The sequence below is a fragment of the Desmodus rotundus genome, chromosome 9 (assembly GCF_022682495.2).
Source record: "Desmodus rotundus isolate HL8 chromosome 9, HLdesRot8A.1, whole genome shotgun sequence".
In the NCBI taxonomy this organism is placed as follows: Eukaryota; Metazoa; Chordata; class Mammalia; order Chiroptera; family Phyllostomidae; genus Desmodus; species Desmodus rotundus.
The window spans coordinates 22,914,327-22,941,877 of NC_071395.1; the positions used below are offsets into that span (position 1 = coordinate 22,914,327).

General features: G+C 36.2%; 1 protein-coding gene across 1 annotated transcript in view; it reads left to right on the plus strand.

Moving 5' to 3' along the window:
• The window catches only part of MARCHF1 (membrane associated ring-CH-type finger 1), a 538,948-nt gene that overhangs the window by 356,890 nt on the left and 154,507 nt on the right, over window positions 1-27,551 (plus strand).

Genomic DNA, 27,551 nt, shown 5'->3' on the forward strand with positions numbered 1-27,551 from the left:
TTATTTCACTTAGCATCATATTCTCCAGTTCCATCCATGCTGTCACAAAAGGTAGCTGGCTCTTTTAAAAGATAAACAAAATTGACAACTTTTAACCACATTTATCAAGAACAAAAGAGAGAGGACCCAAATAAATGAAATCAGAAACAAAAGAGAAGTAACAACTGATATCACAGATATTCAAAGGATTGTAAGACATTGCTATGAACAACTACATGCCAAGAAATTGGACTGCCTGGGCGAAATAGATGTGGGGGAGCTTTGCCCGCAGAGCCCCCTGTCCCCAGCAGATGAGAATAAGTCTACCAAGACGTGATCTGCTTGGGGAGGAGAGGTGGCTGATCTCTCAGAGGAGAAAGACCAAGAGCCTTTTCCTCAATGGGCTTTTATTGGGTACAATTTGCACAGGAATACAAGTAAAGCTCATCAATCATTGTCAAGCAGTAAGGATCAAACAATAGATAACATACAAAGAACTCTGAGGGCTTATTCTGAGTCAGGGTCAGTTAGCTAAAGGACAATACAACTTTGGCAAACAAACTCATTTCATGCTTGGACCCCTATCAGAAAACTGAGGACATTCTTAGCAAAGCAGGTTTCACAGGGTTTTTTGTATTCTTTCTTAGGCCTGATTGCCCTGGGGAACCGCCCTTTCTAGCACAGGGCTGCACTACCCTCTGTCATTGTTTTAGGCTTAAGGCAGGGGAAGTAAGGCAGCCAGGAGATTAGGAGACTTCTTGCAGATAGAATGAGGACTCAGGCTATGTCAAAGCTGAGGGGTGAGGGTCCATCACCCTCTTTTTTCTACAGCCCCCCAAGTCCTTCCCTGAGGGCCTCTTTGTGACCATGCATGTCTTAGGTCGTCCCTCCCTTGAGGAATCTTACCCATCACTGGCTAACTGGTCAGGCTCAGGGCCAAGCAGGGTAAAGTAAAGTGGGCAGAGGTGGCACCCCTGCCAGGGAGATAAGCTTTGTCTCCTTAATGGCTTATGGTTCCAAGGGCTCTGACTCAGCCTTAGCCATAGGGGTTTACAGCTTCTGAAACAAGGCAGGGTGGTTCCCAACAAATAGATAAATTTCTAGAAACATACAATCCTCCAAAACTGAATCAAGAAGAAGCAAAAAGCCTGAATAGACTGATAACAACTAGCAAAATCAAAGCAGTAATCAAAAAACTCCTGACACACAAAAGCCCTGGACCAGATGGCTCCTCAGGTGAATTTTACCGAACATCGAAAGAACTGACTCCTACCCTTCTCAAACTATTCCAACAAATTCATAAAAAAGGGAAGGCTCCCAAACTCTTTACAAGGCCAGTATTATCCTAATTCCACAAAGAGAGAAAATTATAGGCCAATACATCTGATGAACATAGATGCTAAAATCCTCAACAAAATATTGGCAATTTAGATCCAGCAATACATTAAAAAGATCATACACCATGATCAAGTGGGATTTATCCCAGGGATGCAAGGATGGTACAATATTCACAAATCAATAAACGTAACACACCACATAAGCAAAATGAAGGACAAAAACCACATAATCATATCAATAGATGCTGAAAAAACATTTGATAAGTTCCAGCACCCGTTTATGATAAGAGTTTGTATTTTTAATAAGCTCCTCAGTGAATCTCATGTTACTCAAAAGCAGGGTTTCTCAACCTCGACACTATTGACAGTTTGGATCAGGCAACGCTTTTTTGTGGGAGGCAGTCCTGTGCATTGTGGAATGTTAATTAAACACATCCCTGACTGCTACTCACTAGATGCTGTTAGTGACCCCCTTCCCCATGTAACAACAAAACTGTCTCCAGATGTTGCCAGCTGTCCCCTGCGGAGCAAAATCTCCCCTGGTGAGAACTTCTGCTCCGAAGTTTTGAGGGTTACTGCTTAGGCTTTATCTAGGAAAGGAAAAACAGAGTGCATAGATCAACACAGGACTCAGGAATTTGTTTTTCTATTAAAAAATAGAGCATATATAGATCTATAAATATCTGATAGCATAATTTAACTTGTTTCATTAAAATATCTAGGTAGAAACTAATTATTCAATCATTGCTTAGTTGCATTCTAACTTAACAATAATTTAGTTTTCAATTTGTAGTATCTAGTTAATAGCCATGCCTTAATAAGGCTGAATAGTTTTGCTTTTCAAAAGACTGTCCTGTCTGACAGAAGCTATTTTTTAAAAAAGTTTTTCTTGGTTTTTTTTTGTCCTCTTAATATTTCTCATAAACAGTTAAGTACTCTTTCTTTCCAACTCCTCTCCAATTTTCCCCTTTTACTTGGTTGGTGTTTTGCTTCTGGCAAGTATCTCTGTTGAATAACTTATTGCTCTGCCCTCCACAGATAAGACAAATAAAAATCTGATACTGAAACTTTCTCATGGTCTGTGCAAAGCCCTATCACTATTATGGGAGTGTTTGTACGGATGTGTCTGTTTTCAGTGAGGGGAAATTTATTCTGACAACCATGCTCCTATACTGCATACCAATAACAGTGGTTCCTCTGAACTTGTATGTTATGCTGCCACTTATTCTTAAGGCCGTCTAGCAACCAAGCCCTGTGTGAGCGTAACTTCAACCAGTCATTCTGCCATTGTTGCCAGACATAGTCCTTTACTTTTCATATGAACATTTTGAGTACAATTCGAAGTTTAGAATCACCTAAAACATGGTTTTAAATATGTACACAGTCGCTCATTGACCATCGGTCACTACTAGGTGTTCAATAATCTAGTCCATATAGTATGTGTTATTCTTGGCAATTATGGTTCAATATGAGGCATTTAAAATTAAGTCTATCCCAGCTATTGCTAAATTCTCAAATCCAGAGGCCATTCCAGAAAAAACTGATTTCCTGAACAGGTAGCTTTGTTAAAGTTGACCCAAGCATTTCTTATTCATTCTCATGTCAGTCACTTAACTTTTATTCAGGGAAAACAATGGTGCACCTGGTATGAGAACATGGTCTGTAGCCCTGGCCGGGGAATGCATTCGGTGAGAGCAGCGCCCTGACACACCACAGTGGTGGGTGCGCCAGTCAGGGCACGCGCAGGGAGCAACCAGCAAATGGATTGATAAGTGGCACAACGAATCAATGGTTCCCCACCCCCGCCCCTTCCTCTCTCTCTCTCTCTCTCAAACCACTAAATAAAATTGAAACAAAACAAAACAAAACAAACCGCAACATGGTCTTTAAGGTGGGACAGACATGGGTTTGACTCTAGCTCTGTAGCACGGCTTTGGTAAACTACTTAAATTCTCTAAATCTCAGTTTTCTCATCTGTAAAAGGGGAGGAACCAACTTCATAGATTTCTTGTGAAGATTAAGTGTGATAAAATGGAAAAAATGCTTAGCTCAGGGATAGGCCCATGGAAAATATTTTCAGTTTATAGTATCTATTATATTATTCTTTTACTTCTCCTAATCTATTGCCCGTCTGGCTATGTGTTCCTTGACCTTGCAGGAGACCTACAGGCATCGGTAGGTCAGAAGTTTGTTCACATTAACTCTTAAATATGTCTACAGGGGTGGGCAAAATGTGGTTTATAGTTGTTCATATGGAAAAATAATGCAATAATTAATACATAATAACACAAGAATACACTTGCACATATTCACAACTCTAAACCCAACTTTTGCCCACCCCTCTATGTATTAACCTACAAATTTATGTATAGCTATAAGTCACTTGTTAAAATATTTCGGTCTGATTTTTAAAGAACACAAAACATCCAGATAGTTAAAATATTACGATTTAATGTCAGTTGAAGAGATAATGGCTTAAAGAAAATATATAGGAAATTTAATCCTTTTCCTGGAGGTAGAATGGTTATTGACAAAGTTCTTACTGTACTATCTATTTGTCAGAACTCACACAAAGAGATAAGGCTCAGTTTGGTTTTAGAGGGAGATGAAGTTTTAGAAACTCACACAAAGTTCACAAGGTTATACTGTATGAGTTCTTAAAAACATTGTATGGTAGCTGACTCATTCAGTCTTTGAAATTTATTCAGGCTCTTGGAAGACAATAATTACCTACGTATTTTTCCTAAGAAAAGAGTCAGAACTTCTTGTAGCATTGTGTTAAAAATATTTCAAACTTTCTTCCCCTTACTTTTCGGGTTTAGAACAACCGAACGACCTCCCCTGGTGGACTGCACTTCTGTTTCATTTCACTCCCCACGCTGGAGTAAAACTACCCGTCCTTCTAATTTGAATTACATGCCTATGTTCATAACCTTGTCATGAAGGCAGTGCCTTGTATGTCTGTGAACAACTCATTGAAGTTGTGAGGATAGTGTTCTGTTTAACAAGAGGAGATATAAATACTTTATAATGACAATTCTGAATTTTTAGTTCTATTTCTTAAATATGAGCTTTATTGAGGTGGATAGACATAAAAACTGTAAGATATTTAAAGTATACTTTATGGTGATTGCATATAATATAGATATATATTGTGAAAGGGTGTTCATCTACTAAGTAACACATCCATCATCTCACATGTCTATCTTGTTTTTTGGTGAGAACATTTAAGTTCGACTCTCTTAGCAGATTTCACTTATGTAGTATAGTGTTAGGAGCTACAGTCACTGGTTATACATTAGGTACTCAGATCTTTTTCATCCGATAGCTGAAAATTGTAGTGTTTTACCAACCTCCCTGATTTTCTTTTTAATCTGAGAATGTGTAACAGGAATTCCTATTTTTTATTCCAGTGGGAAGAGAAAATTATACAAGTCAGAAGGTCTTCCTACCTTCAGAGAACCTGTATGAGATTTCTTTTGTTTTATGTAGAAAACAAGATGGTTTCTAAGGTTCAGCTAATGAAACTCAGATACTTAAATCCTGCTTGTTGGAAACATTTGGACTATTTCAAGGAGAAAAAAAGGATCTATCTTTTTAAAATAATAAAGATGGTAGTGTTTCAAAAGACAATGCAATTCTGTTTGGAAGAGTAGCAGGTTTGGGTGGCTGAGGATGCGTTGTGGTTAAAGAGAGTGAGGATCTCCAGCTGGGGAAGAGATTTTAAATCTAAAGCAAAGGGTGCAAATTAATGAAATTAGTGAAATTGAAAAATGTAATCTAAAGTACTTCAAGACAAAATTATCATAGATTGTGCAATTAAAGATTGGTGACGACCTTTAATATTCACCACCAATAACAGTATACTTGTTGACTGAAGACCTGTGATAGCAGGAAAGAAACCCACTGAGGGAAACTTTTTATTTTATGTAGAAATTAAAGTTGTAACATTTTCATAGTAGATGCCAAAAAAAAAAAAAAAAAAAGAAAACAGATGTTTTATAACATCATGACTTACATTCTGTAACACCAAAGCATTTCTTTTTCTCATTAAAAGATAATCCACTAGCTCTGAAAATTGAAACAAATATTTAATTGTTTCTTTAAAGGAATGTCCCTTTATTAGGTGTATAATTTGTGTTGTGTTTTTTTTGCGATTGATTGAAGGGACTGTAATACATTAACCTTCGAGGAAACAGGTATTTGTTGGAGAGGCATTTTCATCTGTAGCCAGGGCACCAGCGGGTTGTAGGTTGTCTGCCAATGGAGCAGCGTGGTGGTCATCTAGGGACTAAGTTGGCAGACCCTGGGGAGGCAGCTTCCTCAAGGATATCTGGTAGGGTGCAGCTGAACTAGTTCCTTCTGAAGCATTGACACACAGCAATAAAAGCAAGTTAGGTGTGACCCAGACTCTAGTGAATTTTAATCACTTCTTAGAATTAGTTATTGGGGGTCAAAAACGTGTGCTTGGAAACCAACACCATTGTGATTTATTTCTTTTTAGTCTCCTGAGGTCAAGAAAAATGGTTGTAAAAATTCTCTATTGTCTCGTCTGTGCTAAGAAGAACCACCCAGAAGGTCTTTGGGCACTATTTTGTTTGTTTTGCTTTTCTATTCTTGCATTTTTATTTATTTATTTATTTATTTATTTATTTATTTATTTATTTATTTTACCAAAGGAGAGCATTCCACCTTATCCCTTCTCAAGTAGGATTTTTTTTATTGTTGTTCGATTACAGTTGTCTGCATTTTCTCCCCACCCCTCCACCCCACCCAAGACAAACCCACCTCCCTCCTCCCCCTTGATTTTGTCCATGTGTCCTTTATAGCAGTTCCTGATTCTTGATGAGAAAACATCCATAGGAGCCTCTCCTGACAGCTACACACTGATAATGGACCTTGGGTTAATGTCCAGCTGCCCAGCAGCACAGCAAAGCTGCACTGTGTAAACACTGTTAAAAGGTTAAGGATTCCTTCCTACCTCTTTTTCCTCCTTAAGCCCTGACTTACCTGATCAGACTGATTTTCTGAGTTTAGATGTTGTCCCTTCCCCAGGGAGCTATTTTAGGACATGATGGTAAATATATAAGGTCTGCTATTAGATTATATATGTGAATAAAGATATTTCTTGAGAAGTCATAATCAACCATTTATATTTTATTTTTAACATAAGGTGCTAAGTTCTCAAGACCTTTACCAGTGTAGGTAAAGAATAAACAGGGGAGGAGAAGAGTTGAGATAAATAAGCATTCTCTTCTCTAATTTATATTAGCATTATAAGACTTCCAGGTCTTTTTATTTTCCCCCCAAATTAGATTTGTTTTCTCTCAATAACACTTTCTCTGTGCATTTTTCCTTTAGTTTCTCCAAGTGAGACTAGAAATCTCAAGAGGAATGCTTAGATGATTTATAGCTATCACCACACTTCTGGTATAAAAATATCATCTTCTGTGATATACCATTTGAAGTATTTTATTGTTTTATAACTTGTCAGGAAATTGCTGGAGTTTGACTCTTATTATGATTGCATACTCATGTGAGAACTCATTGATAATCATAAAAGGAAACTCACAACATAAATTAAAGCAAAAAGCAATCTTAAACCTGTCACTCAGGATTCAGAACACACGGAGGGAAGAAAAATCCCTCCCTGGCATGCACTGCAGATCTCCCTTCTCCAGTGCTATGTGCCACTGCTGTTTTAGTTCATTGTGTTTCACTTACCTGGCAGAGGGGAATGAGGCTTTAAGCACGAAGTCAGCAGTTACAGTGAAAAGAAGAACCCATTTGGACAGGCAGCGGCGGTCTTCATGGTGGGCCCACTGGAAGTCCCAAATTCTATTCTCCACTCTGGGATGGAACAGCTGTGCGATATGGAGCAAAGTCATTTCTGACAACCTCAGTATCCTCAGCTGTGTCTTTTAAGATAATAATATTTTCCCTACCTACTGAGAAATATTATGTGTATCAATTAGATTATATGTAAAAATGTAGGAAAACCTAAAATTCAATATAAATATGAGGTAGCTCTTCTAGCCCTCATTCTGAGAAGTAAATTAGACTTGAGAAAACTTTATATAATGTAATAAATAATTAAAATCAATAAAATTAAAGATAAATAATATTTTCATAGTTTTAGTTACCTATCTTATTACTCTGTTAATAGATCAGATTAAGATTATGACTGCAGAGCTAGGAAATATTCCATGAATATTGATTGTGTTATTTCAGGATACAGCCATGTTACCACCAAATGTAGCTACTTGGACACCATTGAAAGCGGTAAACCCGTTGGTTCCATGCCTGAGACTGTGGTATTTAATGAGTATTCACTGAAAAAAAATCTGCATGCATATCGAAATGTACATTTATTATAAAACTTTACTGATATCAAGGATGTCTAGCACATAGTTTATAAATAATAATGAATATGTAATATTTTTATTATACATTTTATAAAGTCAGTGGATTTTCACAGAATGTTTTAGTTAATTTTTGTCATGTTGTATTCGTAGCCAACCTATGATAGAGAGTATTGTTACAATTGTAGCTGCAATTCATAGGTGAAAGCCGTTCTGACAAGAATGCTGGTTGGTGTATTTGTTTCATTTGACAATAAGATGAAAGTAAAACATCACAAACCTTTGTTGGAATGTCACTCATTCATAAGTAGTCAGTGGGAATGTTTTCTTTGGTAAATTGGATGATAATCTTCACTTATTAAAAGTGTATTTTCTCAATTAATGGCTGAAGACAAAACACACTCTAAATTTAATGTCCATTATTAACATTTTCTCTGCAATCTTAAATTTATGAGTCAATGAAGCAATAAACTTTGATTTGTGGCGTTTGCCAATTTCTGTGTTTTCCTCTCACGACTGATATCAAGCTACCAATGTGACCTCATTAAATGCAGAGTTGGGTGTGAACAGATGCACGAACACAAACCATCATACAGTATTTTCACCAGACAGACACCGAAGCTTAGGTAATCGTAAAGTGTAGTGAAGTAATTAGGATGTAACAAGTTTGACTATTTATTAATTTTGTTTTAATTAATGTGACATTTCACTATGGGGATATAATTTAATTTCTTAATAATATCTGTGATTAACAACTGGACACACTATTTCTGGAAGATGTAACCCTTGGCTCTCATGAGCCGGTACAAGCCAACTCCGACACACCATGGGTCCCAGATTATGCTGTCATAGCAATGAATTGTAGCAAACAAAGTGTGAGATGTTTGAAACTAATAATAGGCACCTGCTGCCGAGCTACCTCTGTGTCTATTCTCCATTAGATATTATAACCTTTTAAACCCTCTTGGGTTTTCTGTTCACATGTTTACATGGTCACTGGAAGTTGTCTACCAGGGAACCTGAGACCCTGAGGCCATACAATATTCAGAAAAGGGTATTTCTCAGGAATTTCTCTAATCTCAGGGGTTGAATAATTTTTATGCAAAGACACATTTTCTCAAAGTAAAAGATGGCTAGCTTTGAAGTTCTATTATGCGCCCCCGTCCTCCAAAGAATTAGTAAATAGAGCAACCTTCAAGATTTTCCCATTACTGTAATATTCCCAAGGCCCATCTGCGTTGTCACAAATGGCAGTATTTCATCATTTCCTGTGGCCGAGCAGTATTCCATTGTGTGTATGTTCCGCATCTTCTTTATCCAGTCCTCTGTGAAAAGGCACTTCAGTTGTTTTCATGACTTGACCACCGTGAATAATGCTGTAGCCAACATAGGAGTGCATGTATCTTTGTGGATAAATGTTTTTTAATCTTTCAGGTAGATACCCAGGAGAGGGGTTGCTGAGTCATGTGGTTAGGGGGTGGAGGTTAGTAAAGGGTAAAGGAAGCTAAATACATGGTGACGGAAGATGATTTGACTTTGGGTGGTGGGCACATAATGTAATACACAGGTCATGTATCATGGAAATGTATACTCAAAACCTATATGATCTTATTAACCAATGCCACTCCAATAAATTCAATTCAGTAAAAGTAAATAAATACAAAATGAAAAGATTTTTCATTTGTATTAGATAACCTCCACTCTTAGTGCAATATAATAAGCACTTTAGGCATTGTAAATATCTTGTTTTCTTCATGTGCTTTCTATCCCTTACTATATTCTTCTTTCCATATTATTTGTCTTAGTAAATTGCACTTCTATCCACAAGTTATCAAAAAAACCTAGATGTCGTACTAGGTTCCTCTTTTTCCTCATTTCCACAACGTATAAATTACCAGGACCTGGTATCCCTTCTTCCTACATAGCATTGCAGTCTATTACAATGTAAAGTGCTGGAACAACACCTAGACCCAGGAAGCTCCTAATACCTTTCATAATGAATGTACGAGTCAGCGAGTCGACTCAGGCATAACCCCATTCCCCCCACCCAATAAAGAACTTATCTAAACCTTGCGGTGAAGGAGTAAGGCTTATGTTTTTGGCCTTAATTGCCTGCACTAGCATATGCTTTGGATGGTGTTTAGTTCTTCGTGAAGAATTTAAAATGACGAATTTCAAAGAAAAATGAGGAAATCTAAGTGGTATGTGACTCCTTTAGTCTTGTAGGTGTAACATCAGAAAATCTCTGCAAATAGATTTTAAAGTTTTTTAAATTTAATTTACTTTCTTAATACATATTAGATAGAATGAGTGATGTTTGGGGCTAAATAATTCACTGCCAGTATGACATTATGACTCATTAATTTAAAAGTAGAGCTATCAGAGTCATTAATATCAGTACCTTGTTTGCAGTGTACAATGTCCCCAGATAAGACACTAGTGTCAGATGTAAATGTCACACACAATGCTTGCTGAAGTATTCCTCTTTTTCACTAACTTTTTTTTTTAAAACAGACAGTGGGATGCTGAGGAGGAAATCACTCAGAAACCCTCTAAAGCAGTGTTTCTTAAATTTTCAGTGGTCATAGTCCTCAGTGAGATTCTTATAAAGGCCTGGAGAAAAATGAGTATCTACATATAAAAGACAATTTTGCATGGAATTTCAGGAAGTTTTACAATCTACATATTAAAAATCAATGTTCCAGAGAAACTCAGTATAAGCTAGTCTTAGCAAAAAAAAATAATAATGAGAGTAAAAATTAATTCAGGGAAAGACCGATTCATCCCTGGAATAGACAGGAATGACCCAGTACTGCAAATAAGCAGGCTTGTGCTCAGTGAACAGGAACAACATTGGAAGGAGTATGGAACTAAGGACAGAGTATAGTCATGAACTCACTTATTTCACCAAAGGACTTCCTATTATTTCAGCAGGGCTTCCCTTGATTTCTGTCCTCAATCTTCATTAAGGGTAGAATGACAGAGAAGAACTGCATCTGACTGATTTAGAGTGAAATAGGAACTATAAAGTCTTCTCATCTAAGCTTTCTCTTTTATTACACGTATAAAAAATAAATGCTCAAATTGTGCTCAGAATGTTATAAGCACGTTTTATGATCCCAACACCATGAGCATACCGTTTGCATTTTGCCTCTGTGGTTTATGTGTCCCCTGCATATTGCTATATATTTAGAGACTGCATATTTATATATATTTATTTTTATATATTCAGTAGGAAGATGCATGATTACTTTATAATGAAGAAGACTAAAGTAAGCTTATAAAATGGCCACTTAAGGTTTCATTATGGCCCAACTCTTATTATCATATTCATAATGAGCACGAGGAAATTGTATAGGAAGAGATTTAACTCCAATACTGTCAATTCATAATGTCAAAGTAAGATGTATGACCCCATGTTAACCCATAGATCAGGTCAATTTTCAATTGTGTGCCGCCAGAATTTGTAAAAGTCAGTATCTGACTATTTAGTCAGGGGCACTGACTGCTTTTCCCTTACATTATCAAATTAAAAAAATGGCAACAGCCAACACAACACTAGCCATTAGTGTGCATGCCCTGTCTTGAACCGTGAATATATAGGTCATATAACAGGGTAGCATCTGATTGGTCATGTCGCATAGTAAAGTTGCATCTGACTGGTTAATTCTTTGTGCCAGAAATCTTCGTATGTAAGTATAGGCACCTAATTTTTTTAAGAAGTCACTTTGGAGAAGAAAGTGTAGGTAATTATTATTATTATTATTATTGCATTATTTTGTAAATCAATCAAAATTATACTTTTTTTGCTGTGCTGTAGAATTTTGGTAATTAGCTCATGTGTCATGAGATGAGAAAAAGGTTGAAAATCCCTGTCAAATGTATATAGATTATATATAATAATATAAATAATTTAATCTATATATACATATATTAAAGGTCAGAGGAACAAGAGTTGACGTGGCTTCCAGTCTGTGCTCAAGGGCTCTGACTCATGCTTGTGGCTTGTCATGATCCCTGACCTCCCCTACTTCACATCCATTTTGCTTTGCCTACATCCCGCCCTGTAGACTTTAAGCTCCAGCGTCAGACACGAAGGCAAAAGAAACTTTTTAACCATCTCCCACAAAGTGTAATGTCCAATCCCATCATATAAAAATATATATCCTAGTGGCTATACTTGTGTTATTAAAATCTGACTTATTAAAAGACTGAGTATCTTGTCAGCATGGGAACTTCTTATATTTTTTTAGTTTTAAAATGGTTGTCTCCTAGAGGCAAATAATTTTATGCTTGTATTGTGACTATCCTCATAGGAAGCCCTTACGGTTATCTCATTGGGTGAACTTCTACTTGCAGAAGTATGCACAGAGTCTTTGTTAGATGTTTTCTGTGGGGAATGGGACTTAGGGTTGGCTTAGTAATTGCGAGGCTGCAATCTCAACAACCAAAGTCTAACGTCCTATCTCTGTAGGTTTAACAGAAATATGTGAAACTGATAGAAATATGGCTTTCAATTCCCAAAGAAAAATAAGATAAAAAACAAATTGGGAAGGTGGAATATTGGCCAACCTACGATAACTAAATTAATGGCCTAAAAAACTGGGTATACCATAATAAGACCCACTGTGAATTCCTGACTTAGTTTTTCTTTAAATAGACTTCTTTCCAGGCAAAGAATTGAATTATGTGTGTGTGTGTGTGTGTGTGTGTGTATACATATATAAAATTCTACATTTCAATAATGCCCAAGGGAAGCACCTTTTAATGTAAGTTTTATCTGTAGTTTTTTATCCTTTGGGAAAATTGTAACTAGAAATGCCTGTCAGCATGTGTACAAATTGGTACACATAAGCCAAAGCAAAAAAGAAAAATTTTCAAATATCGTGTAGAGTATCACCCTCTACACAAGCATAAGGACTCGAATAAACTAGTTTCAACATTTGGAAGATAGGATAATGACCCACTGAAAATGTTCACATCCTAATCCCCCAAATTTGTGAATGTTACATTACACGGTAAGGGAAAGTTAAAATTGCAGATGGAATTGAGTTTGCTAATCAGCTCATTTAAAGACAGGGGATTATGATATATAATCCAAGTGGCCTCAATATAATCACAAGGGTCCTTTAATGGAAACAAGGAAAGCAGGAGAGTTAGAACCAGAGACAGCATCATGAAAAAGGCCTGATCATCCATTGTTGGCTTGGAAGATGGGAGCAGGGCCAAGAAATGTGGGGAGCCTCTAGAAGCTAAGCTAGGCAAGAAGCCCTGGCCACGTGGTTCAGTTGGTTTTAGTATCATCTGGGACACCGGGTAGGTTCCATTCTCTGTTAGGGCACGAACCTTGGCAGTGGGTTTGGTCCCTGGTTGGGGTGAGTACGGGAAGCAACTGATTGATGTTTCTCCCTGACATTAATGTCTCTTTCTCTCTCTCCCCCTTTTCTGAACCCCTCCCTCTCTCCCTTCCTGTCTTTCTAAAATCAATAACTATATCCTGGTTATGATAAAAAAATAAAATCAAATAGGCAAGAAAACAGATTATCTTCTAGAGCCTCCAGAAAGAACGCAACCTTGCTTTTATAGCTTGGTTTCTGGCTTCAGGAATTGAAAGATAATAGATTTGTGTTGTTTTGAGACTCTAAGTTACTAGTAATTTTTTACAACAGCGGTAGGAGCCAAGTACATATGGTATTAGAACAAAATGAGTGATTGAAGTCAGCAACTCAAAAGACTGTCTTTGTGTTCACATCAGCTCTCTCCACTCTACTGAAAATGTGGGGGGAAATAGGAATGACTGGGCAGTTAGACAAAATTCACATAAAGGGAAATGTGCCCATATTGAAACATCATCAGGCAATTCTGTTTTCCCAGATTTCTAACTTTTATAAAAAAAATTTAAGAGAGGGAAAAAACACTCACATTAACTTACACAACACTGCCTACCTTACAGCTCCATGTGCCCCACTGCACTGTGTCTTTTGATTATGCAGAGTTCATTGCAGCTCAATGTAGATTAAATCGAATAGTGACATTCCCAACTGGACTACCAGATGGAATCACATTTTAATTAACTTTTCAACCCGCATACAGATGTGCTTCTTGTGATCATTATCAAGAAATCATTTGCTTTCAGCAAAATGAGGAGCCCTGGTGGCAGATTGGAGCTAAGAATGATTGATCACATCTGAGATCATTAACCTTAAAATGCTTTTAATCATTTATTGACAAAACAAAGAAAAAGCTTATAAACTGCTATTGAATATACCTAAGGCGCATTATCATGTACTTTTTAGGAGATTAAATTAAAGGAAATATTTACATGATAAAATAATGATCTGTGTATATATATTATTACTAACTTCCCAAGTTAAGCTTCCATGGATTATAAAAGCAAACACTATTGAAACAAGAACTTCCTTGCAACTACTTTTTGTTCTTCATCTCCATCAGATGATTCCATTTATATTTGATGCTTTAAGAATGATAAAATCCCTGCCTTCCAAATGTTTGCACCTTAAAAAGAGAACGCCAAGCTGAATAATTATCTTTCAGAAGAAAAAAATTAAGTGAATATCAATGAAACATAAAAGATAACTAAAAATTATACAGAAAGGATGAAATGGCTTATATTTATACAATTTATCATTTAAGCTTTCTATCAGTTCTTTTCAAGATGTAAGTAGGAACTAGGACTCCAGTCATTCGAAATGCTAGTAAAATGAAGCCTTTCCTAATATTTCGAAACCTTGTATTTGCTTATTCCAAAATTTAGAACTGAAAGTCAGTGTGTAAAATATTTCTGTCTTCATCAGTTATTAAGTTACTATAATATGCTCAATTTCAAAGGGGAGAAAAAAACAGAGGCATCTGTCTTTAAAAAGTTTCAGGCTGTGAGAGAAGATGAGGCAGGCATTTTAGGAGGTTCGGAGCTCAGATTATGTGGTGTGTCTTCTAAGATGTCAAAGTGGAAAGCATTCCATCATTCGTTCCATCTTACCTCATAGAAGTCACAGCATGTATATTAACCTAGGTATAAAATGTTCACTGCATGAATTAAAATTGCAACTTAGGCCTCTGTTCTTCCTGTGTAATAATTTACCTACCACAGGAAATCAGGCTTTTTCTTCTGGCTTGCTGAGTGACCGTGGAAGAGACAGCTAGGCTCTCTGGACCTCAGTGTATTCATCAGAGAAATGAGAAATTTCCAATTGTAATTAGTACCTAAATCCCTTTTGTAATTAATAATGTGAGATATGGAAACCCAGTGATTAAAGCAAATAATGGCGGAATGTCTTTAAACTCAAGTAGGGGTAGGGGACCTGGAGTCCCACTCATGTGGTCCGTCACATTCTTCCCCATGGAGCCCTCTGAGGCTCCTCAGAGCCCAGACTGGAAGCTAACACAGTTTCCCAGCCTGGCCCCCCGTTCAGCCCACCTCGTCTAAGTTTAACCTTCTGAAATGATCAAAAGCAATCGCAATTGGGCCTCTGCCTTCCAGACTCTGCCTTCTCCCAACCAGGTGGCAGATCTAGGAAATCTGGCCCTGAAAATAGTTGTTCTTGAATAATAATTTTCTAGAAAGATAAAACTAATGGGAAAAGAAAATTAATAAGAAGAGAAACAATGGAAGAAAATGAATAAAATCTTTTTTACTCTTAATTATTTCTATTTTATTGTTTCTTTAGAATATCATTCCTTTTTGGTGTAACTAAATAGAAAAATTAGGTCTTGGACTACATCAAAAAATTTCAATGCAGGAGCAATTGCTCTGAAATATCACTTTAACCCTTTTGCTAGACTGAACTCAAACTCTTTCACTGTGAAGAGAATGACCTCCTTGTGGGCCTAATGAGGCATGTTAATGCCTGTCTTAGTGTAATAAGGACTCACTCACTTTGCCACGAGGCTAAAATGGTCACTTGAATCACAGGCCATTTAGTCAAACTAATGTAAAATAAATCCTGACAAGTCCACTATCATATTGATCAACAGAATCCTAAATTCATTTAAAAATACTTATTTCTCAAACAACAAAGGCAAGTCTGAAGTAAGGGATGTTTCTTATTGTAGTTCTATTCTTGTTGAAGAACTCTCACTTTTTCTTTTTAACGTTTTGCTGCTCCTGAGCTTAACCACAGGCAAAAAAGCACTTGTCTTCTTAGGTAATATTCTCTTCAGTAGTCCCTAAACTGGCATTCTAGGATGCAAAAAGGGATGTGATTATTATGGTCTCAAGATAGTACTGGGCAAGGGAACCAAATGACAAGCTGGAGTAAAGCCCAGCCGACATTGCCAATGCTTATGATGCCCACGTTTCCTCTGTAGTTTATTCATAAATTTATTGACAGTAACCATACAGTAATATAACCTAATATTTAGTGAGGCCTCGGGTTCTGCCTTAGCTTCATGGGGCTTCAAGATTCTTCTTGGGTAGGCCCTGGGGTTTTTTATGTAGGAAAGACACTACGACAATCTCAATACTTGGGAAAAGCAACTGTGGAGACTGAAGTTAGTACATATGTGATCTCTCTAGTTCAGAAAGTATGTTGATAATGAGTTTGTGTGTTTGCCAGTTTACACAATAACTTATCCCCAAAGACAAATTTGCAAGTGTTAACTGATTTAGCAAAGATTTGGGTTATAGGAAGGGTGAATTTAAAGAAATAATATTTTAATAACTACCAATTTCCATTTTCATTCTTTTTCTTTTTAAAGATTTTATGTATTTATTTTTAGAGGTGGGGTGGGAAGGGGGGGAGAAAGAGAGGGAGAGGAACATCAGTGTGAGAGAGAAACTTCAATCGGTTGCCTCTCGTGCGTGCCCCAGCCAGGGACCAAACCTGCAACCCAGGAATGTGCCCTGACGGGGAATCAAACCGATGGCCTTTCTCTTTGCAGGACAATGCCCAGCCAACTGAGCCACACTGCTCAGGGCTAAGTGTGATTCTTTAACCCATGTAAGACTCCACCGTAACAAAGATGGGCAGCCCATTTTCTCTCCATCCTCTATGGCCTCGATGGCCTGCAAGTCTCTGGTGAAGGAATTTAAAGACTGTTGGAAAATCATCTCCATCTGTTTCCTTTCCACGTACTGGCTTTCCTTTGTTTGAGATATTTCTGCTAACTTTTCTTTAGATAGATCACAAACTATCAGGATCCTAAACAAATTTATGTTAGAAATTTGAACATAAACATTACATTTAGATTAGAAATCTGACTAAAAAACATCAATTTAAATTTTACTTCAACATTATCAGAACACATAAAAGATAGTATTAGGGTCCAAAATATTTTTATTCATTTTTTAGTTGACTCCCTTTAATACTGCTTCTCATTCTAAGAGGAGAAGCTATATTGGTGCAGTAGAAAAAGCCCTGGAATAGGAATTAGATGAATAGGGTTGAATTCTGGCTCTAGCTTTATAAATTCTATGACTTTGTTTATTAAGTGTTTTTCTGTTCTGTGTCTCAAATGTTCATCTTGTACACGGGCTATTATGATGGTCCACATGTGAAATGCAGGTAAAAGCATTAGTAAGTTCAATGTTAGAATATCTGTTAAGTAGTATTTGAGTTGCTTTGAAAAAGTCACAAGTAGCCTTAAAGTGAAAAGTGTCTTCATTACTGAGAACATTGCTGCATCTATCACAAGATCAAATAATAGAATAAAATTTCTCACCGCTCTTTGGAAGGGGTAATGGTACCACCAATACATTGCTGATAGTAGGTGAGGCCCAATAATTTGTATTCAACTGATAATGTATTGGCAATTCTCCCTTCTTCCCTAAGATAAAGCCTGTGTGTGTATCTTGACATACAGGATGTGTCTCAGTCTTTCAGGATACTTCTCACTCAGCATCAATTTTATTGAACTTGCCCACTCACTCTAAACCCACACCAAAGGTTTATAGTCTTTACTAGCTCTCTTATTATATAGAAATACAGTATTCTTACTTATTTTTGGTGGTTTTATTTTCCTTTTGAAATGCTCAATAGTCCTAGGTGTACAGATCAGCCAAAAAATTGTTTCACAACTTAAGTCTTTTTTTTTTTTTCAGGAGGAAAATTGGATTTTTGCTTTGTGGTTCACTTTTTATTTTTTTTCTGCATGATTTGCCCGAAATGACAGTGTCAGACACAGCAAGGCAGTTGTGTTCACTGCTGGTGTTAAGTTTATAAATTAAATTGGCAGAGAAAACAAGAGTCCCAGTACTGTCTGGAACTGAACATGCAATACCTACTTAGGTTAGGTCCGGTGGCCCTAACGTTTTACATACTCTAGTATAGCAGGCTTTATTTGCTATTAGAAATCTGAGTCACAGAGGACACTAGCCCGTGATGCAATATATTTGAAAGAAGGACAAAAACCCCACTCGTTGTATATATGACCTCCTAACTGTTATCAGCTAGCCAGGAGAGAACAGCGATCTCAATGTAATTTGTTGATACACAGATTTGGTCATAAATCTAAGACCAGTGTTTCTCAACAGCAGTGCTATTGACGTACGGGACAAGATAAATGTGTTGTCGTGAGGGGCTTTTCTTTGCACTGTAGAATACAGTGCTTAACATCCCTGGCCCCTGCCTGACAGGTGCCAGCAGCACGGCCAACCACCACACCCTGCTCAGCTGGGAAAACTAAGCATTGCCAAATTTTCCCTGGTGGGAAAGTATCCCAGGCTGAAAACTACTGGTCTAAAAATAAAGAGGACAGTGAAATTGGAAGCAAAATCGTAGTTTATCCTGTGGATCTTTGCTTTCCCTTTCTGCATCCTTCCGCACTCATCGTTCTGTTTCACACCTTGAGTATGAAGGACATTACCATAACCTGTGCATACCTTCAACCCGTAATGAAAATTATTCTGCAAAGTTGACTAATGCATTTTTGCCAATTTTATGGGTAAAAGCTTATCGATTTTGATTATATTTCATGATTACAAATGAGGTTGAAGAGCTTTTCATGTTTATTAAACATTTGTGATTTTTCTTCTTTGAAGTGGCTTTTTAGAATAATTTTGTTAATTTTTCTAGATAGTATTTTTGTCTTTCATTAGTTTTTTAGGTGTTCTATGAACATATAATAATTCTTTGTTAATTATATGTTTTGTGTACATTGTATTCGCATTTCTGGTTTATCTTTTCTCCTTTTTATAATAATAGTGCTTATAGCACATGATGGCCCCCAAAAATCTGAAAATGAAGCAACAGAGGACAAAAGATTATATTAAATCTTTCTAGCAACTTGAGAAGTGATATCCTTCAATATTGTATTTTTCAGTCATGAATATTATCTTCATTTATTTAAACCTGTTTTACACTTTCAATAAAATGTTACCACTTTCTCATGAAATTCTTGCTCACCTAATATTAGATCTATTCTTCTATTATGTAGTGTAATTTTTTATAACACATAAATTTGCATTTTATTGTTTGTTGATTTTATATTCAGAAACTTTCTGAAGCCTTTTTAGTTAATTATAATATTGCAGTTTCAGACACTTTTGGATTTTTTTGTATAATTTACATTCTCTAAAAGTGGTTGTTTGATTTTTTTCCTCTTCTCCCATCTGTCTTTTATTTTATTTTAATTTTTTTGCAATGCCTTATTGCATGGCTCAGCCTCTAAGACAACGCTGTGCAGACGTGGTGGCAGCTGATGCCCTTCGCTTGTTCTTCATCTTGAAAAGAATAGTTTTAGCATTACACCTTCATTATAATAAAACTATGCTGTAAGATTTTTGTGACTGTTCTTCCATCAGCTATAGAAAGTTACGATACATTCCTATTTTACAATAAATTCTTTTTATCATGAGTTGATGTTGAAGTTTATTTTTTCTATATCCCTTCAGATAGATATTACTTTTCTCCTTAAATTTGTTAATAATTGTCTAAAAATTTAATAGACTCATAACCAGAGAGAAATACAAATTTGTCAATTTTATTACATTGTGCTGTATTTGATGGATGTGGTTTGCTAGTATTTTGTTCAGAATTTGGCATTCATGGTCACAGATTAGTTGCCTCCTTAATTTTTTTCTCTTAAATATTCTGAGTGTCAATGTTACAATAACTTAATAAAATGAAACAGCATTGTTATTTGTTATTCTTTGGGGTTATGTGTGTGTTTAAAATTGTTCACTCCTTAAAAATTTGGGAGAACTCATTGGTAAAGCCATCTGCCATGTGGGTCTCGTGTTCTCTTTTTAATATATTTTAACTATTAATTCAGTGTCTTTTATAGTTAAATGGTGTTTAAGCCTGGGGTCCCTCAAAAACAAAATAGTCTCAGACAATTCAATCACAAGAAGTGGAATGAGGGACAGAAGAAATGAAATAGAGAAGGACAGTGAGCCAATATCTGGATGTATTATTGAGTTAGTGCTCCTGCTTGGCCAGTTTCACAAAATATTCCCTGAGAAGCTGTACAATCACATCATATTATTGACTCAGTAGATTCAGAAGATACAGTTGACAAAATTTAATACCTGTTTATGATGAAAACTTCAGCTAACTAGGAATAGAGAAGAGATTTCCCCAATTCCTTTATTAAAGACTGTCTACAAATACAGCTAACATAAGACTTAGTGGCAAAGACAAAACTCACTAAGATGTGGAAAAGGCAAGGAAGGATGCCTTCATCACTTATAATCAACATGTTACTGGAGGTCCTTGCCAGAGCAAGAAGGCAAGAAAAATAAATAAAAGTAGTAAACATTGAAAAATATGAAGCAAAACTGATTTTATTTGTAGATGACCTGGCTGTTAGCATAGAAAATCCTATGGATTACAAAAATAGATTCTGGGATAGAATAAATGAGTTTAGAAAAGTCAATATGAGGTCAATGTATAAAAAATCAAATATATTTCTATTTACTCACAAAAATAATTTTAAAATGAAATTTAAAAATCAATACTATTTACAGTAGCATTAAAAATATAAAATACTCAGGAATAACTTGGAAACATAGTGCACGAGGCCTGTACACCTGAAACTATGAATGGCTGCAGGGAAACACGTTATATGATTCTAATTTCAGAAATTAGGTTCAGTGCTTCTTGGATTCTGATGAATAATTTTAATAGACTTTTCTTATTGACTGATATTCAATTTCTTCATTTATTTTATTAAACATTTTGAACATAATTCCTTGTCTCACACTCTCAGAATTTGAAGACATTGCATGTTAAATTCAACTGTCAGTTAATTTGCTGGCTGTCATATATGATACCTTGTTTTCTTGTGTATTTTTGAGTTTTGACAGTGAGTTTATATATCTTGGAATGTTATTGGTAGGAATTGTCTTGAGATCTAAAAGTAGGTCCCATCAGAGAAAATTAATATTTGCTCCTGCCAGGATCTGAGGGCACTACCAGCTTGAGATCACACCTTAAAATAAATTCTCAGCTTGAGGTATTTTGGACTAGCTAGGTAATTTGAATTCAGGCTAGCTATCTTGCACATTCTCAGTGGAAAGCATTTTCCCCTCTTCTAAGTGCTGTGCTTCATGAAAGACAACTTTCTTCATAGTCCCCTGAAAGAAGATGGATATTTTCTTCTTCTTCTTAACACTAACAGTGCAATCCTTATTGTTGCAGATGCTATGTGTGTCTCCTATGAGACTGTACTATGGGCAGACCCTGGACTTTGTTTCCTTTCCTACAATGAGGTATGATATTAGGAAGTGTTGCTCAAGTTTACTCAGCTTTCAAAATGTTCTCAAGATCACAGACTATTTTTAGTGGTATATGTATGTCTCCGGATCTGTGCCTTCATTTAGTCACTGGGCTCGGAGTAAGAAGCCAGTCTACAAAACTTCTCCACTGCCGATGTACGATGAGAGGGATGAGAGCTTTTGAGGTGTACTGACTAGGAGCAGCATGAAATGGTGTCAGTATGCTTAGCTCATGTTTTTGAGGGAAAAGAGGCCGAGTCAAAATAGCAAATGCCAAACATTATCAGAGAATGTGTTTCCAGAAAAGAAAAAAAAGAAAAGTAAGTAAAAAGTGGAAGTGGAGGCAGGGAAACCGAAAAATGAGAGGGTGAGCAGCAGGAACTCTCTCATTCATGGCCAGTGGGAATACAAAATGATACTTTGTAAGCCACTGTGGAAGGCATTCGGTGTTTCCTTACAAAACTAAACATATCCCTATCATAACATCCAGCAGTCACGCTCCTTGGTGTTTAACCAAATGAGTTGAAACTTATGTCCACACAAAACCCTGAGCACAAATTGTTACAGCAGCTTTATTCATAATTGCCAAAATGTATTAACAACTAAAATGTTATTCAGTAGATGAATGAATATCTAAACTGTGAATAATCTAGACAATGTAATATTATTCAGTATTAAAAAGAAATAAGTTAACAAGCCGTGAAAAGATATGGAGGAAACTTAAATGCAGGTTACTAAGTGAAAGAAGACAATCTGGAAATGCTTAATGCTATATGATTTCAACTATATGAAATTCGGGAAAAGGCAAAACTATGGAGATAATTAACAAATCAGTGGTTGTCAAGAGTTAGGGGAGAGGGATGAATGAATAGGAAAAACAGAGGATGTTTAGGGCATTAAAAATATACTTTATGATACTATAATAGTAGATACATGTCACAATTAATTTTCCCAAACCCATAGAACATATGACACCAAAGGTGAGCTGTAAGGTAAACAATGGACTTTGGGTAAAAATGTGTCAGTGTAGGCTCACAGATGGTAGCGAATGTTCCACTCTGGTGAGGACTATTGATGATAGAGGAAATGCACGTATGTGGGATCAAGGGGTGTATGGGAAATATCTGTACCGTCTGCTTAACTTTTCTACAAACCTAAAACTGCTCTAAAAAGTAAACTTTATTTACAAAAATTAGAGTGTACATTGCTGAATCTTCCCAGCTTCATAACAGCTCACCTTCTCTTAAGGTGAAAGGAAATTCCTAAACCGCTTGGAGAAAAAGCAGCAGCGTCATCACGCCCTGAGGATGCTCACTCACTTTCACATTAGTGGCTCCTGGAGGTTCTTTCATGATGGGATGACCAGTTAGAGAATGTCAGTTTTGATTAGATGCTGTACTGTTTGAACAGAAGGGGTGTGGAGATGCGATAGGTCGGTACCAAGCTTTTTGACTGCTGCATATCAGGAGTCAGCATGTCCACCTACCGGAGAGGGTGTTCCCAGCGTCTACCCCAGCATGACAGCCTAGTTTAAAGATTTTCCTTGGGATTTTTTTTTCATTTTTTTTAATTGTAGGAAAATGTACATAGCATAAAATTCATCATTTTAACTGTTTTTAAGTGTGGATCAAAAATTTGAGGGACAATGGCCAACTAATTGAGCCTCACTGGTCAGGGCATACTACTGACATCTCAACACGAAGTCTTCCCACCCATGGACATGGAATGTGCTCCATTTGTGCATGTCTTTTTAAATTTCTTTCAGCGGCAGTTCATCGTTGTCTTTGCACAAATCTCTTACTTCCTTTAATTCTTAATTATTTTATTATTTTTGATATGATTGTAAATAAAATCATTTTCTTGATTTCTTTTTTGGATTTTTTTTATTGTTGGTGTATAGAAATGCAACTATTTTTGTGTTAACTTTGCATCCTAATATTTTGCTGAATTTTTGTGGAATTATATTTAACAGCATAAAGTTTTAACACACTAATTTGAATTTGTGCCAGCTTAATTTCAATAACATAGAAACTTTGCTTCTTCCCAACTTGCTTCATCCCTGCACCCATTTTAGTTGTTGGTGTCACAAAATTTTATCTTTATACAGTGTATATTCAAAGAGTTAAGTGAGTGATTATTTTACAGGTGGTAATCTCTTAAATTCTGTAGAAAATTAAATGTGGACTTACATACCAAAGGTACAATAGTGCTAGCTCATAGGCTATAAATTTTTAATGTCTTAGTTTCTTAAATTATATAGAAAATAAAAATTGGAATTACAAGCCGTTGTTGCAATAATACTTGATTTTTATAATAGCATGTGTGTGCATTTTTCTTTACTGCAGTCTTTATTTCCTCATATGGCTGAAGCTGTCTAATGTTCCTCATTTCAACCTGTAAAACTCCCTTGTGTATATCTTTCAGGCAAGTCCAATGGCAATTAATTTCCACAGCTTTTGTTTATCTGCCCTAATTTCTCCCTAACTTTTGAAGAACAGTTTAGCCAGATATAGAATTTTTAGTTGATGGTATATGTGTGTGTCTGTGTGTGTGTACTTTGAATATATTAGTCCGCTGCCTTCTAGCCTCCATAGTTTCTGATGAAAATATGCTGATACTTTTGTGGAGAATCTTCTCTCTTATTGCTTTTAGGATTTTTTGGTATTCAAAAATTTGATTATTTTCTACTGTGGTTGTCTTCTTACATGGAGTCTGTCAAGTTTCTTGGATGTTTATGTTTATTTATCTTACCAAATTTGAGGAGTTTTCAGCCCTTATTTTCTGAAATATCCTTTGCCCCCTACTTCTCCTGGGACTCCCCACAATACATTTGCAGATTCACTTAGTGGAGCTCCACAGGTCTCTGTATTTTTTCTTTCTGTTCCTCAGAATTGATCATTTCTATTGTCCCAGCTTCTAATTTGCTCATTCTTTCTTTTGCCTATTCAACTTTGCCTTTGAATTTCTCTAGTGAATTTTCGTTTTAGTTGTTGTACTCTTCAGTTCCAGAATTTTTTAAATTTCTTTTTAAGTTTCTTATCTCTTCAATGATATTTCCCTTTTGTTCATACATAATTTTCTTGATTTTCTCCATATCACCCTTTAGTTCTTTGATCAGCTCTAAGAGAGTTGCTTTAAAGAGTTTTTCTTGTAAATCTACCATCTGGTCTTTTTCAGGGACAGTTTCTGTTCATGTGTTTATTATTTTTCCCTGGGAATGGGTCATGTTTTCCTATTTCTTCATATGCCTTGTGATATTTTGTTGAAAACTAGACTTTTGAATCTGATAATGTGGTAACTCTGGAAGAGATTCTCCCATTTCCCCAGGGTTTATAAGAAATTTTTCTTTTTGTTTATTTAATTTTGAAAATTATTGTTGTTGGCAGTGTGTGTGCTGAAGATCAGCCTGGGACGTAAACTTAAATTTTCTCAGGTCTTTACTGAGCCTGCACTGTGTCCTAAGCATATACAGTGACTTTCTGTTTCTCCCCATAAATGCAGTTGCTTCTAAATGTCCTATCTGTATTATTTTACTCCCAAAAGAGGAAAAAAAGAAAATAAAAAGGATGGGGCAGAAAGTATGTAAGCCCTTTAAATCCCCTGGAAGCCATTTCAGCGGGAAGGGAGGTGTTTGTTACAATGGGGGAGGAGTGTGCAACAACCACGGCCATACACTGATTTGCATGCTGATGTCACAAGTGACAATCAGAGGTCAGAGCACAGATCCCCAGTGTCTGGAGGACAGATTTCTCCCCCCGCCTCCGACATGGCTCCTGCAACTGCTCCTGGACACCTGCCCAGTTGCCAGCCATGGAGCTGAGCAGAGGGGCTGGGGAGCTTGTACTGGGCTAAGAGCAATTTATCATCCAAGCCTTCCTCCAGAAACCTTCAGTAGACTCCAGAGTTCCAAAATAGTTACATCAAACAGTTTCTGCCAGTTTCTAATTATCGTCTGGGTGGGGAAACAGGTTCCTGGTGCTTTTTAATGCACCACCATCCCAGAATCCCATTGTCTCCTATGTTTCTGAGTGCGTGATTGAGTATACTACCCACTACATTACTATGTTCCTTGAAAAATAACTGAAGAAACAGTTTTCAGAACTAAGTATTATGAAAAAAAATTTCTTATTTGAGATTGCTATGAATTTTTTATAAGAAAATTTTTATTGTATTTTTTTCATTACCATTTAACCTCTTCCCCCAGCAATCACCACACTGTTGTCCATGTCCATGAGTCCTTTTTCCTTTTTGTTCAATCCTTCCACCCCATAACCTACCCTCCACTAGCCGTTATCTGCTCTCCATCTAATGAGTCTGTTGCTATTTTCATTGTTAGTTCAGTTTGTTCATTAGATTCCACATATGAGTGAAATCATATGGTATTTGTCTTTTTCTAACTAGCCTATTTCATTTAGCGTAATGTTCTCCAGATCCATTCATGCTATTGCAAAGGGTAAAATTTTCTTCTGTTTTACAGCCATGTAGTATTCCATTATGTAAATGCCCCATACTTGTGTTATCCACTCATCTACTGATGGACCCTCAGGCTGCTTCCATATCTTGGTGATTGTAAATAACACTGCAGTGACCATAGGGGTGCTTATGTTCTTTTGAATTAGTGTTTTGGGTTTCTTCAGATATATTCCCAGAAGTGTGATCTCTGGGTCAAAAGGCAGATCCACTTTAAATTTTTTGAGATATCTCCATACTGCTTTCCTCAGTGGCTGCACCAGTCTGCATTCCCACCAACAATGCAAGGGTTCTCCTTTCTCCCCATCCTCACCAGCACTCATTGTTTCTTGATTTATTGATGAGATGGCTGTGATTTTTAAAATAGGTATTCAAAATTTGAAACTGGTTTTGTTTTTCTATTTGCTTTGATAATTTGGGAGCTCAGTGCCAAATTTTCAACCCTATGTACTCAGTAAAAAAGTGTAGAAAGTTAAGGTCTATTTTTCATAATTTGTATATTGTCTTTCTCTCCAGTGTTATACTTTTAATGTCAATATATTTTCTGGTTCAACTTTATAGTCTTTTTAATATTTTTATAAGTTGTCTCAAGTCTTTGTGAAATAAAGCAGAGTATATGTGTGTATATGTATATATATATGTATATATATGCATACATGCATGAAAGGATAATTATTTCTTTAGGGTAAAAAGTATAATGAGCCAATATATGACTTGACTCTTTTCTTTCAATAGTAATATAAACAATGCACATTCAAGGGGAGGGGGAGATGCTCTATAAATGTTATTTATTTACTTTCCAGGTATTATTCTAGAACTTTTATACTTTATTCATTTGACCCTCACACAATATTTGCTAATAAATTAGATATTTTTATTTCCATTTTACACACAAGTCAACTGACAGAAAGTCTAATAGCTGCAATTTCAGACTGACTCCCTAATTCAAGCTCATTTCAATACATGGTACTGAACATTTACCTAGACAGGGACCTGAAAAATGCTTATTCTATAGAAAAGTCTGATTAATAATGTGAAATTTTTCCATGTCATTTATGGGATATGTGAACATTTATTATAACCCTGCCGCTGAAGCGAAAAGCAGCACACTGAGCAGAATAAGATCATCTTTTGCCTATTGTCCTCTAGGAAAAAAGGCTTTGGTTCAATAACACATATGAAATACTGTGAAAAGTCACCCAGTGTGTCCTTGGAGTCTTCTTGTCTTAACAAAAAATGAATAGTAATAAATCAATCAGTGCTGCCTGAGAATGAGTTAAGTGCAGTCCCTTTGAAAACCGCTCCAGCACCTGCTCATAAAATAGAAATTAATTTAAAAGTAGGGGTCAGTTTCTAATGAAATTAATATTTCATGAAACAATTCTATTTGAAGTACTTCTCAATAAAACTAAGGTGATTTATTTTATACACTCAACCAAAGCTGCAGCTATCGTCACAATGTGGTGTCACACAATCGAGGATCTCAGCTGTGATACAAAATGCGTATTTCAGCACCAACTTCTGGATATGTTATACTTTTTTAAATTCTGAAAGAGATTACCAGTTTTAGCAAATTGTTTAGCACTACTCTATGAAAGATAGTGTATCATCTTTCCATTGTTATTATAAATGAGGAGGAAGTTAGGTGGGGGGTAATCAGTGTCCAGTTCCTTTATACATTAACTTCACTGTAATGAGCCATAGTGGTAAGCTCCTCAGTGTTACATT